Raw genomic sequence first — 14,717 nt, forward strand, 5'->3', positions numbered from 1 at the left:
GCCTTCCAAGTTTGCTGACTCTGATCATATTTAGACAAGGTCATAAAAGACAGAGTGAGGATAGTAATCAATGATCCTAAGAGTGGCATTTACCAGGTTTGAACAATTATACAGCATTAAGTGGGGAAGAGGACCATCAGTACACACATGTTGGGAGTAGAGCCATTGGTGGTAGAGTAGAGGTTATGATTACAAAGGAATGAGGCCCAAGTGGACTAGACAGGGCCTAGAACAAAGGACAGAGTCATTATTAGAGGAGCTAAGAAAGGTGCTGTCTAAGCTACAATTAAGTTTTCTGATTGAGAGGCAAATAGAACCTGATAGAAGGGGCTTGATAATAATCTGGTGGGCTTTAGGCCTTGTAAATTCAGAGGCCCAGACCTATCTATCTCTTCACATGGGGTATATCCTAAGGGAGGTGTGAACCTCCTAGGGGAAGGCACTCTGTTGACTTTCATTACTTGGCTGGCCTGGGAGGAGCGCTGGCCAGGTAAAGGCAGGGGGCATCTCTAACAAGAAATTTACAGTTCTGCCTGCAATGTTGCTGACCCTACTTGACCATCCCCTCAGCTGCAGTGGTCCCTTTGGAAGTTGGGCTGAGTGAAGGGCTTTTCAGCTTAGAGCCAATAAGATCTGTGGCTCTGACCTGGGCATCCTTCGACTCCAGGGCAGGTCCATTTCCAGTGATCCCACTCTTGGCAGAGCTGCCAGGGCTCTTCACAAGCTGACTTCTGCTGGAGCCCAGGCTTACCACATTGAAAGCCACTGCAGTGGACTGGCCTGTTGGGTCTCCTTGAGGGCAGATCACTGTACAGATCAGCCATTAATAGGCCTGCCACCCATTGCTTCTGATGCCTAGCTTTCTTTTCCTCCTGGTTTGTGTTAAAGCAGACCAGAGGATGCAAGTCAAGGGAGTGCCCGTGTCCCATCTCTAATCTTCGGTGGCCTGAACTACAAGTCTATAGTCACAGGCATGTTCTGTAGTAGTTTTTCTAAGGTAGACAATGCCCATGAGGAAAATTATAGTCTCACTTTAAAACTTTCTTTCCCTTTGGTCTGAAAGGGAGGTTTTTTCTACTTACTGTATACTTCGCTGATGGCGAAGTGAATCTATCTATGAGATTATTATTTAAGTTCTTATTTTGGCTATGCTATTGCAGAAAAATGTTAGCCATCTCTTTTATAAGGTCTAAAGATTAAATTGTGCATCCTACAGATTTCTTCATAATAGAATTAGTTTCCTACCTTGAAGAGAATAGAGAAATGAAAGAACAAGTTGGGCTTAGAATAGAGAAATGAGGGAGCAAGTCCTAGATCGCTTGCTGACAATAGCAATATCACATGAATACTTAGCAAACCGTTTCAACCATTAGATAACAACTTAAGAAAACATTTACCAGAAGGTCCAATGCCTTCTATAAATTTTAAGAATCATGTATTTGAAAACACCTCTTAAATATCTAACAAGGTGTAGTTTATTTAGCCAGTAAACTTAAGCACAACCATCTAAAATGTTTTTAGTTTCTTTCTACCAACAAGTCTAAAACATATGATACACAGATTCAGGTCACACAAATTAAAATGTATCTTCGATTGATTTTAGCAGCTTAAATTTATGGACAATCTTATCTATAAGCCATTTAAAATAAAACTCTTAATAAAATTTCCCCATGTGGACATACAATATGTACACACATATAACATAGCATAATAGACCAATATAGCAATTTTAATAATAGCTTTTAAAATCTTTAACTCTTTTTGTAGATTGCCAATTGATTTGAATTGCTTTTTGTTGTTAGTAACCTCAGTTAACCATACTTTCTCTCAGTTGGTACTGTTAATACATTATTGGCTTCATCTGTTTACAGAGCCATCCCAAAGTACTGAATACAATAAAAGTGGCTGGAAAAAGTCCATAGGAACCTATAAGAGGACAGCTAAACACAGAACCAACAACGCTTTAGTTTTATGAGCAGGAGATCATATATAACTGTGGATGACAAAAGACTTTAAGTCGCCATGTTTAAAATTATAAACTCATCAACCAACAAGAGGCACTTGCTTACTTCACAGTATTTTTGAAAGCACCTGTAGGATTTTACAAGTATTTAACCCTTTAAGCCTCTGGGGCTTTCTCATTAAGATAACTATCATGTCTAGTAACACAAGATCATTAGACTTTTTAATTCTCAAACATTTGTATTAATAGCATTTTCCATTATAGAAACTTAAAGTCTGGTAACAGACATTAAGAGAACATAATAGATTACTTTAACACATTGCTTTAACAGAGCATCAGAGTTTAATTCTATGTCAAAGAGAAATTGAGCTTCCTGTGATCTTTTGCTGTGAGGTTTCCTTCCTTTACCTTCTTTCATATTGGTGACCATGTTTCTGTGTTTCTGTGTGTAAGACATCTTTAAGCATCTTTTGCAGGGCAGGATGAGTGGCAACAAATTCTTTCAGTTTCTGTTTGCTATGAAAAGTCTTAATTTCACCTTCATTCACAAATGAGAGCTTTGCAGGATATAGTATTCTGGGCTGGCAGTTTTTCTCTCTTAGTACCTGGGCTATGTCTCGCCATTCCCTTCTAGCTTGTAGGGTTTCTGATGAGAAGTCTGCTGTGAGTCTAATTGGAGATCCTCTAAGAGTGATCTGACGTTTCTCTCTTGCACCTTTTAGGATCTTTTCTTTATGTTTCACTGTGGTGAGTCTGATTACAACATGTCGTGGTGAGGATCTCTTTTTGTCATGTTTATTAGGGGTTCTATAAGCTTCCTGTACTAAGATGCCTCTGTCCTCCAAACCTGGGAAATTTTCTGCTAGTATCTCACTGAAAATGCCTTCTAATCCTTTCTCCCTCTCCATGCCTTCAGGAACTCCTAGAACCCGAATGTTGGGTTTTTTAATAGTATCCTGTAGATTCCCGACAATATTTTTTAGATTTCTAATTTCTTCTTCTTTTCTTTGGTTTGCCTGTTTCCTTTCCTGTTCTCTGTCTTCTAAGTCTGATATTCTCTCTTCTGCTTCGCCCATTCTGTTTTTAAGGCTCTCTAATGTGTTTGTCATTTGATCTATTGAACTCTTCATTTCATTATGATTTCTAGTCACTATCAGAGATTCTTGTTGCAGTAGTTGTTTCATTTCATTTTGATTCCTCCTTACTATTTCATTTTCACGAGAGAGATTTTCTATCTTGTCCATGAAGGATTTCTGTAGTTCAAGAATTTGTTTTTGAGAACTTCTTAATGTTCTTATCAATTTTTTGAGATCCGCTTCTTGCATTTCTTCGATCTCATCATCTTCATAATCTTGAATTGGGGTGTCTTTTTCATTTGGGGGCATCATAGTTTCTTCCTTGTTCTTGTTAGCTTGGTTTTTGCGTTTGTTGTTTGGCATGTTGGAGATATTTGGTTTCTTCACTGTGGTGTTTTTTCTTGTTACACTATGGCTCTATATTAAGTGGACTGTTTGCTTTCAGTGGAGCCTTAGAGGCTTGAGATGAGTGTGGACTGAGAGCTGTGTTTGGTTCCTCAGGGTTGAGGGTGTGTCAAAGATGACACTCCCAGGTTAGGTGTGGTAAATCTCTCTTTCTTTTTTTGATTTAAAAGGGAAGTAATTCCGCACAGCTGAACGTAATTGGAGGTAGTTAGCAGGCAAATGATGTACCCACAGGAGCCAGAGATTGGAAGCTCTTTCCCAAGGACCACACAGGGAATCTCTGCTGCCCTCAGTGTGGGCTCCAATTCTCCTGCAGTCTCCCACTGGGTTGCCAAGTTAGATCCTAATCTCCTGTTATTTCACCCCTCCCCACAGAGTCAGGTTTTTCTGCTAGGCTCAGGGCCGGTGCAGACCTGAGGTCGCCCTGCTTATGACGTATGTCCAAAATGGCGCCTGCTCTTTGTCTTGCTCGCCTTTGAGAGGTGAGCGGAGAGAGAGAAACTTGTGTCTGTATCGGTCACTTTTTTTATTTTTTTCCTCTCTCTCTTCTAGTTAGCCTGGTGAACTTTTCCCCACGGAGTTTCAAGCCTCGTTCCCTCTAGCCTCCTCTTTCCGCTTGCCTGCTGGTATCTCGGGCTATGGAGGTTCGGCTCACCTCGCGTTCCAGCGCTGGTGCGTTGAGTCTGCCGCTGGTGTCCCGAACTTGGGCTCCCACGCTCTCCACGCAGGTCCACTGTGAATCACTAGTTCCGGAAGAGTTTCCTCTGCTGTTTCATCCCCTTCTCTTCCTTGACCCTGCAGTATCTCCACTTATATTAAACTTTCTCTCCCCCCGGACTAAGTGTGCTTCCTGCCTATTCCGCCATCTTGCCGCCTCCTCCAGAGAGTATCTCAGTTCATGGTTTTTTATCCAACCTGAAAATTTGTGCCTTGGAGTTTTAGATTGTTTAATCTAATTAAATTTAATATAAAAGCATGAAATTGACGACATTGCTAGCTTTGAGTTTACTGTCTTTCATTTTATATTTGTCAATATTTTTGTTCCTTTTTCTACTTTCTTTAAAATTATTTTTAGTATTCCATTTTATCTCCTCTGTTGACTCTTTTAGCTATACCTGTTTGTTTTTTATGTAGTGATTGATTTATGGAAACACAATGCATCCTTAACATATATTGCAGCCTACTTAGTGTTAATACTGTATTAACAACAACAAAAATACTGTATCAACTTGCATATGAGAAATTTACAAGTTATTTTCACTTAACACTACCCATTTTTTATCATTAAACACTTTTCTTTAAATGTTATAAATACCACAAATTACTATTGCTCTTGTTTTATTTATTTGTTCATTTATCTGAGAGAGAGTGGATGATATCTTGCCACCACTGGTTCACTCCCCAAATGCCTGCAACAACTGGGATTGGGCTGATGCTGGAGCCTGAGCTGGGAATGCAAATCCAGTTCTTTCACAGGGTGGCAACAACCCATTACTTGAGTCATTGCTGCTATATCCCAGGATCTGCACTGGGGGGAAGCTGAAGTCAAGAGCCAGAACTGAGAACCAAACCAAGGCATTCTGCATGTAGGACATGGTTGTCTTAATAGCTAGGCTAAATGCTTGCTACTGCTTTTATCTTAAATCACCCATTATCTTCAAGAAGGGATGACTTGAGCGGCCCTTGTCTTAAATGTCGAGGAACAGTTTTGTTTTCTTTGTTGAACTCTTTACTTAACATAGAGTCAATTGAAAATATATCTCAGTAGGGTGGGTGAGTGGCAGTGGCCGGCTTAGCGTCGGCCATGGACCGCTTCGTGTGGACCAGCGGCCTCCTGGAGCTCAACGAGACCCTGGTGATCCAGCAGCGCGGGGTGTGCACCTACGACGGCGAGGAGAAGATAAGTATGCTGAACCAAAGATGCTAACTGGCTTTAACTGTGCATAAACTGTGTGTCTTCTGATGTACATACAGCTCTTCACAATGAGAGCAATACTTCAAGATGCATGTTGTAGGACTCTACCCACTACAATGTATAAGAAGAAAGACAAGGGCGCAGGTAGCCGCTGGGCTGCAGGGCCACCTGGCGTCCGGGGCTGTGACACGCTCTCCTGAGGACTGGTGACCAGGCTGGCTTCCTGGGTGCCGCCATGGAGGAGTCACAGTCAGATCTCAGCCTGGAGCCTCCCCTGAGTCAGTAGACACTTTCAGATCTATGGAAACTGCTTCCTGAGTACAACCGGCTGACCACCTCGCTGAACTCTGCATTGGATGATCTGCTGTCCACTAAAGATGTTGTCAACTGGCTCAACAAAGACCCAGATGAAGGGCTCTGAGTACCAGCAGCTCCTGCACCAGAGGCCCCACCCCAGCTGCCCCTGCGCTGGCGGCCCCTGCACCAGCCACCTCCTGGCCCCTGTCATCCTCTGTCCCTTCCCAAAAGACCTACCACGGCAACTACAGTTTCTGGCTGGGCTTCCTTCACTCTGGGACGGCCAAGTCTGTCACCTGCACGTACTCCCCCTGCCTCAACAAGCTCTCCTAGCAGCTAGCAAAGACCTGCCCTGTGCAGCTGTGGGTCGACTCAACACCTCCGCCTGGCACCCGTGTGTGGGCCATGGCCATCTTCAAGAAGTCTCAACACATGAAGGAAGTTGTCAGACACTGCCCCCACCACGAGCGCTGTTCCGATAGTGATCATCTAGCCCCCTTCTCAGCATCTCATCCGGGTGGAGGGAAATCTGCGTGCTGAGTATTTGGATGACAGAAACACCTTCTGCAACAGTGTGGTGGTGCCCTACAGCCACCTGACGTTGGCTCTGACTGTACCAGCATCCACTATAATTACATGTGTAACAGCTCCTGCATGGGGGGCATGAACTGGTGGCCCATCCTCACCCTCATCACACTGGAAGATTCCAGGGGGAACCTGCTAGGATGGAACAGCTTTGAGGTGCGAGTGTGTGCCTGTCCTGGGAGGGACCATGGCACAGAGGAAGAAAATTTCCACAAGAAAGGGGAGTCCTGCCCTGAGCTGCCCCCTGGGAGCTCTAAACAAGCACTGCCGACCACCACCACCGACTCCTCTCCCCAGAAAAAGAAGCCACTTGATAGAGAATATTTCATCATTAAGATCCGTGGGCATGAATGCTTCAAGATGTTCCAAGAGCTGAATGAGGTCCTGGAGCTCAAGAATGCCAAGGCCAAGAAGGAGCCCCGGGGGAGAAGGGTTCACTCCAGCTACCTGAAGGCCAAGAAGGGGCAGTCTACCTCCTGCAGTAAAAAACTAATGTTCAAGAGAGAGGGGCCTGACTCAGACTGATGTCTCACCCTCTGACCACGTTAACGACCCCCATGCCCTCCTACCTTGACATTTTGGGACTCAGGTGCTTGAACTCTACTTGGTAGAGGTGTGCCTCAGAACTCCCAGGAATTCTTCCACTTGCCTTGGCCTGCACTGGTGGTATTGGGGGGAGGAAGGGAGGGGCAGTGGGAGCTAGGATGGACCAGCCTTAGCTTTTAAAATTTTGACTGTGAGGAATGTTTTTGGGGAAAAAATGCTCTGAGAAGCAGCCCTGGGCTGGGTGGGAAGCCCAGCCCTCCCGCTGTGCTGCCAGGGATGTGGCCACAACTTCATGAAATACTGATCATGCCTACCTCATGGGGTCTGCTGTGAGGATTAATGAAATGCTGTGTGGCTGGCCTGGAAAGCACCCTTTATTATAGGGTGGCTGGTATGTAGCACCCTCGTGGGTGCTGGTTCCCTGCCCTCCTGCTGGCTGGGTTGACAGCTTCACTGGTTGGGCACTTGGTCTGTGCTGGTGCAGCCAAATCCTGCCCAGCCTCTTAGTGACAATGGCACCTGAAAGAAGTCTTGCCCCATCCTATGCCTGGAGGATTCCATCTTATGTACCATCTGCATCTACTAAGACCTGTTTCACTTTCCCCCCAATGCTCAGGGTCAATTTCTTTTGCACCTTGCAAGGCACATCTGCATTTGTCACCCCCAGTCCTCTTCCCTTTTTATATCCCCTTTTTATATCAGTTTCTTATTTTACAATAAAACTTGACTACCAAAAAAAAAATCTCAGTTAAAAAATGAGAGTGGGAATAAGAGAGGGAGGAGGAAGTTTGTAATTGTACAACTGTATAGTTCTGTATACATTCCCATGGACTTACTTCTAAGGGTACAGTTAAAAAACTTGTCATGAGATTCCAAATCCCATTAAGCTTGGTGGTAAAAAAAAAGCCATCTTAATTGTTAAAGAGATCATATTAAGTGTTAAAGTGAACATATAGATAGGATTAAGTGTTAAAGAGATCACATAAGTAGGATCAAGTGCCTGGCAATAATAATAGATAGAATTAAAAAGGAGAGAATGTCCAACATGAGAAGCAGTCCACACAGCAGACTCATAGAATGACAATGGCTTTAAGTAGCACTCTGACCTCAGAATCAGCCCTTAAGGCTTCCTGGCCTGGCTGAAAAGCCAGTGACAGCATTTCTGGCATGGAAATCCAAGCCACTGTGGCAAGAAAATGTACTACATGAAGGATCTGTGTGAGTGAGACCCCAGTGGAAAGAAGTGGCCATCAAAAAAGGATGTAATTTTCTCTCAAGGCAGGAGAGAACTTCTACTTTTCTTATGGCCTTGTCCAAATACTGACGAAGTTTGTGGACTCAAAAGGCTTCTATAGCCTAGGCAGCTCATGTTAAGAACCTTGGGTGGTCACTGACTTCATCCATAAGAGTGTTAATTGTTAAGTTTACAACAAGAGTCACTGTGTACTAACTCCCCATGCAGGACCTCTGTCCTCAATGAGTTGTATTGACAGTTAACTATAAAACCAGATATCAGTTTGTGTGTGTGTGCAAATTGTTGAAATCTTTACTTAGTATAGAGTTTGTCTTCTGTGCACAAAGTTAACTGAAAATGAATCTTAATGGAGAATGAGACTGGCAAGGGGAGAGGGAGAAGGATGAAGGGTGGGAGGGCTGATATGGTGGGAAGAATAACTATATTCCTACAGTTTTACTTATGAAATTTTTATTCCTTAAAAAATAAAGTTAAGAAAAACACCCATTATATATTTTCAAATTAAGAAACAAAGCGGAAAAGCCTTTCATATTTGCTTACATGCTATTTTTTAACTCTTATTTCTGTAGCCAAATCTGTGTTTCATCTAAAGAACTTTGTTTTTCTCTTGTCATGCAGATCTGCTGATGACAAATCCTTTCCACTTTGCTTTTTTGAAAAATCTCTTTATTTTTGAAAAGGTGCCTCTGGATATTGAATTCTAGCTTGAAATGTTTTGTTTCATCTTTTTTCTCTCAACATATTCTTTATGCTACTGTATGTTCTTGCTTACATCATTTTAAATAAAAGAATGGATTATTTTTCAGTATTCTCTAGCAATAATAAATCTTTTAGCTCTGGCTACTTTTAAAAAACTAAATTTATTTTGGGGTTCGACACTGTGGTGTAGGTTAAGCCTCCGTCTATAGTGCCGGCATCTCATATAGGTGATGGTTCTAGTTCCAACTGTTCCACTTCCTATCCAACTCCCTGCTAATGTGCCTGGGAAAGCAGCAGAGGATAGCCCAAGTATTTGAGCCCCTGCTACTCACATAAAAAACCTGAAAGAAGTTCCTGGCTCTTGGCTTCGGACTGGCCAAACCTGGGCTGTTGCGGCCACTTGAGGAGTGAAACAGCAGATGGAAAATCTCTCTCTCTCTCTCTCTCTCTCTCTCTCTCTCTCTGGCTTTCAAATTAGTAAAAAATTTTTTTATTTTTTAAAAGATTTATTTATCTGAGAGGCAGATACAGAGAGAGAGAGGAGAGAGAGAGACTGGCTTTCCCATCACAGATATAAAATACTCTTTGCATTTTTGGTTTGAGCAATTTGACCATGTTTACATTACTCAGGGTTGTGGAGAAAAATAGAATTGATAGGTTATGTATGAGGGAAATTTAAAGAGCTTGTGAGAAATGAAATTGAAAGTAAATTTATTTTGGTGCAAGAATTTTTAGAATCTATGCATACAAGGAATCTTCAGAAGGCTCATGAAAAATGTATTTTATGAAAGAGAATTATGAATGGACTTCAAAAACTTTTGTGCCAAAATAAACTTGTCTTTCAATTCCATTTTTTCCAGAAACTTTTCGTGTTACATTTGTTATGGATATATGAAAGGAGGTTTACTTGGGGGATTGGCTCATAAAATGTTGGCTGCTGAGAAGTTCCATGACTAGAGACCCTGGGATGCTGGTAGTGTCATTCAGTCCAATTCCCAAGATTTCAGAACCAGGGAAGCCAAGGGTGTGCCTCTCAGTTTAAGGCTCAAAGCCTTAATATTGAAAGTAAGATGGCCACTAGTGTCAGCCCTGGAGTCCAAAGACCAGTGGGCTTGGAGTTCTAATGTCCAAGGCAGGAGAAGTGTGTGTTCTGGCTCTCAGAGTGAGAGATCAATTTGCCTTCTGTGTTTATTCTCTCTAGATCACTGGTCATTTGATGAGCAGTTCTCATCCATCTAATACACTCAGACTCACATGCTAATCTCATTTGGAAACACCCTAACAGATATACTGAAAATGTTTCTCAAGACTTCTGAATATTCCTTAATCTAGCGAAGCTGATATCCATAATTAACCATCACACTGATTAACTTACATATTTTTGTGTTTTTTCCTGGTTGGCTTTCATGAAGTTTTGTGAAACCGTACGTTGAAATTTTTCAGCACACTTTGGGGATAATTGACCGTTGTTTCTTCAAATATTTTTTCCCTGTTGCCCAGTATCTTTTACTTCCGAAACTTAGATGTATTATATTGCTTGACATTATCCCAGTAGTCATCCAGGCTCTGTTCATTTTCTTTCTTTCTTTCTTTTTTTTTTTTTAAAGATAAAGATTTATTTATTTTACTTGAAAGTCAGAGAAAAGGAGAGGCTGAGAGAGAGAGAGAGAGACAGACAGACAGAGAAAGAAAGAAAGAGAAGTCTTCCATCTGCTGGTTCACTCCCCAAGTGGCCACAATGGCCAGAGCTGTGCTGATCCAGGAGCCAGGAGCTTCCTCCAGGTCCCCCATGAGGGTTTAGGGGCCCAAGGACTTGGACCATCTTCCACTGCCTTCCCAGGCCATAGCAGAGAGCCACATGGGAAGCGGAGCAGCCAGGACTCAAACTGGCGCCCATATGGGATGCCAGCACTACAGGTGACATCCCTACTTGCCATGCCACAGCACTGGCCCCTTCAGTATAGTCCTAATCTACATTTCTCTTATTATGAGTAAGTCTGAGTTTGACTTAATGCCATTTGCCCTTCTTTCCCTGTGGAATGTTGGTATCATTTTCTAGTCCATTTTTGTAGCTTATTGGCCCTTTTCTTCTGCGATTTTAGAAACTCTTTTATATATTAGTTATACAAACTCTGTGACATAAATTGTAAATATTATTCCCAGTTGTCATTTATCTTTTCCTTCTCTTGTAGCATCTTTTTGCCATGCAAACAATATTTTAGAAAGCTTTTATTTAATAAATATAAATTTCATAGGTACAGCTTTTGGAATATAGCAGTTCTTTCCCCCATACCCACCTTCCCACCCCTACTCCCAACCCACCTCCTACTCCCTCTCCCATCCCATTCTTCATTAAGATTTATTTTTTATTTTCTTTATATGCAGAATATCAACTCTATACTAAGTAAAGATTTCAACAGTTTGTACCCACACAGACAAAGTATAAAATACTGTTTGAGGATAAGTTTTACCGTTAATTCTCATAGTACAACTCATTAAGGACATGTGGAGCAAGTGCACAGTGACTCCTGTTGTTGATTTAACAACTGACACTCTTATTTATGACGTTAGTGATCACCCAAGGGTCTTGTCATGGGCTGCCAAGGCTATGGAAGCCTTTTGAGTCCACAAACTCCAACATTATTTAGACAAGGCCATAATCAAAGTAGAAGTTCTCTCCTCCCTTCAGAGAAAGGTAACTCTTTCTTTGATGGTCCCTTCTTCCCACTGGGATCTCACTCTTGCAAACAATTTTTTAATCTGTATTTTCTCTATAGAGATTATGGCTTTTGAGTCATAGTTTGGAACGATTTCCTCATCCCAAGACTATTGAAAAATTCAACTATTTTTTTCTAGTACATGTATAGCTCCACTTTTCAACATTTACCTTTATGATCATTAGGGATTTATCCTAATGACATGATAGACTGATTCAAGTTTTTCTTGTTCTGTAGCTCTCTAATAATCTGAATTTTATTTATTTATTCTTTTTTTAAAAATTATTTTTATTTATCTGAGAAGCAGACATACATAGGCACACAGAGAAAGAACTCCCATTGCTTGTTCACTCCCCCAAATGCCTGCAACAGCTGGAGCTAGGCCATGTTGAAGACAGGAGCTGGGAACTCAATCAGGTCTGCCATGTGGGTAGCAGGGACCCAAGTATTTGAGCTACCTTCTGAGACCTTTAGGAGGCACATTAGCAAGAAGCTAGATTGGAAGCCAAATTGGGATTTGAACCCAGGTACTCTGACATGGAATGCAGGCACCCAACCAGCATCTTAACAGCTAGGCCAAACACTTGCCCCTTGATTCTTGATTATTAATATTTAGGTGCTGGCATTGAGGCAGCCACTGCCTGAAACACTGGCATCATATATGGATGCTGGCTTGAGTCACAGCTGCTCCACTTCCAATGAAGCTCCCTGCTAATGCACAGTAGAGAGCAGCAGAGGATAGCCCAAGTCCTTCAGCCCCTTCACTCACATATGATATCCTAACGAAACTCCTGGCTCTTGGATTCAGCCTGGGCCAGCCCTGGCTGTTGTGGCCATTAGGGAAGTGAGCCAGAAGATGGAAGACATCTTTCTCTCTCCTTTGCTCTACAACTATGCCTTTAAAAGTTCATTATTTTCCCACTGATTTGAGCTGTTGCCTTTGTAATGTATTAAATTTGCAAATGAAATTTTTGACTTCCCTATTCTGTTTCATGTCATTTATGGAGGCTTTATAGAAGATTTTACTATCTGTTAAAACATGTCCTTTATTTCCTTCTTTTTCATGATTTTCTTCACTATTCTGGTTTGTTGTTCTTCCCAATAAACTTTATAATCAATTTGTTCAGCTGCAGCAAAAATCTGATGGCATTTTTATTGGGATTGTTTAGAGTCTATAAATTAACTTAGGGGAGTTATCATTTTTATGATGTTGCTGCTTCTGATCTAATAACAAAATACCAGAAGATATTTTTGATGACTTCATCAGAGTAGGGAGTTGGTGAAGTGCTGTGTGATCCTGTGCTGAAGAACACTGAGTTTTAAAGTCCTCCTGAGCCCAATCCTGTGCCACTTCTTCCAGGTAGCCTGCCTTGTTTTCTAGGGACATGATCTCTCCATCCTCTACACACATCTTGTGGCTCACATACAAACTTCTGACCATAGGTTGTACTTGTTTGTGTGTCTGATTTCTCTCCTGTAGGCTAAGAGTTTTATGGGAACTGGATGTGCATCATAACTCATAATAATGCGAGAAAACTAAGCTGAGGTAGAGGCTCTGCATGGGGCCCTTCATGTCAGCTCACAGCCTTTCCCAGGGGTCTCCAACTAGCCCCTGGCAGGCTCAATCTATTCCACATGGCTTGATTGGCATGGACATTTAAAATAAATTTTAAAGCTTTGTTTATTTATCTGGAAGTCAGAGTTACAGAGAGAGAGAGGGAAAGACAGAGAGGTAGATCTTCCATGTGCTGGTTCACTCCCCTAGATGGCTGCAATGGTCAGGGCTAGGCCAGGCCAAAGCCAGGAGCTAGGGGCTTCTTTCAGGTCTCCCACATAGGTGGCAGGGGCCCAAACACTTGGGCCATCTTCCCTTGCTTTTCCCAGGCCATAGCAGTGAGCTGGATCGGCAGTGTAGCAGCTGGGACACAAACTAGTGTCCATGTGGAATGTTGGCGTCACAGGTGGTGAGCAACTTTACCTGCTATGCCACAACGCCAGCCCCAACATTTTAAAATTTTGAATTAGTTGCCAACATTTAAGAATGACAAGATTTCATATGACAGTATAGATGTGCAGATCCTTAAAAAGAAAGAGCCACTCTGACCTTGCTGGGCTGCATTCCCAAGAGGTGACAACCAGGTAGAGGCCAAGTACTTGCTGCCTCCTCTAGGCTGGGAGTGCACTCCCCAGTTTTCCCTCCACCCCTTCAATTCTGTTACCTGCCTACACTCTGACAGCATTTCATTCTGTACTCCCTCTCCTTAAAGCACGGGAAAAGGAATGAGGGAAAGCCCTGCCCTTGCACCCCATAGATGTTTGTGGAATGAATAAATCCCTGCTTAGCAGTTGGGCTCCAAGGGTTGGGCTGACTTAGCGAGGGTCACATGACCAGCAGGTGGCAGGAAAAGTGATCTAAAGCTGTTTTGCCTGGCTGCACAGCCCAGGTGAGGCGTTTGACAGCCTTCCTAGTGCTTGCCCACATATTCTTTCTCACCTATTAGCTGGCTAATGGCCGCAGACATGGTCCCAAGCCCTCGGCTCTCCCGGCTGTTCTCAGCCATAACGCTAGTAACCGCCCCATTAACACAGACCCTGGGGAAGAGGCCTTGGGCCTGGGGGAGAAATGGGCCTTCCAGACTTTATAGTTTCATACACTGAGGGCCCAGTCTCTTTTCCTTTTTATTTTGCTTTCCACACAGCTCCCCTGGGCCTCGTCAAGTCTGCTGATGCTTGGCACCAGGAGCAATGTGGGACGCAGAGTGGCAAGAAAGTCACCCTGCGCCAGCTGGTTGGTTACCTCTTCCGAGGGAGGCGCAAAGGGCTGTGGGTTTCTCAGGCATTACACTCCCGTTTGCCTGGAATTTAGGAGCTTCCTCAGAAACTCAGACAAGAACAGCCAACTGTTTTTTGTTTTTGTTGTTGTTGTTGTTCAGCAAATACTGAGTGTCTCCTCTGTGTCACCTGCTGTGCTGTGCCTGGAGAACTCTAGACTAGTGCCTGCATCCTAGTAGGAGAAGCAGCAAAATGGACCTGCAAGAAGAATGCAGCCTAACAGGGCCCAAGCTGCAGAAATGCCTGATAGCACAGGACAGCAGCCTGCAGGGCATCCCAGCGCATGCAGGGTGCCTCCTCCTCCAGCTGAAACCCACAGGGAAAAGAGGAAGCTAGGGCAGGAGGGAGAGGGGAAGGATTGTGAGAAGACTCCAAGTCAGACTGAGGAGCTGAAAGCTCAGTGGTCTCCACCCCAGACGGAAAAGCA

At 43.1% G+C, this 14,717-nt stretch overlaps 1 pseudogene; it reads left to right on the forward strand.

Annotated features, from left to right (window-relative positions):
• The first annotated feature begins 5,594 nt into the window (after nt 1-5,594).
• LOC133758526 (cellular tumor antigen p53-like) lies at nt 5,595-6,766 on the forward strand (annotated as a pseudogene).
• The last annotated feature ends 7,951 nt before the right edge of the window (nt 6,767-14,717 follow it).

This window comes from Lepus europaeus, chromosome 4, assembly GCF_033115175.1.
Source record: "Lepus europaeus isolate LE1 chromosome 4, mLepTim1.pri, whole genome shotgun sequence".
Lineage (NCBI taxonomy): Eukaryota > Metazoa > Chordata > Mammalia > Lagomorpha > Leporidae > Lepus > Lepus europaeus.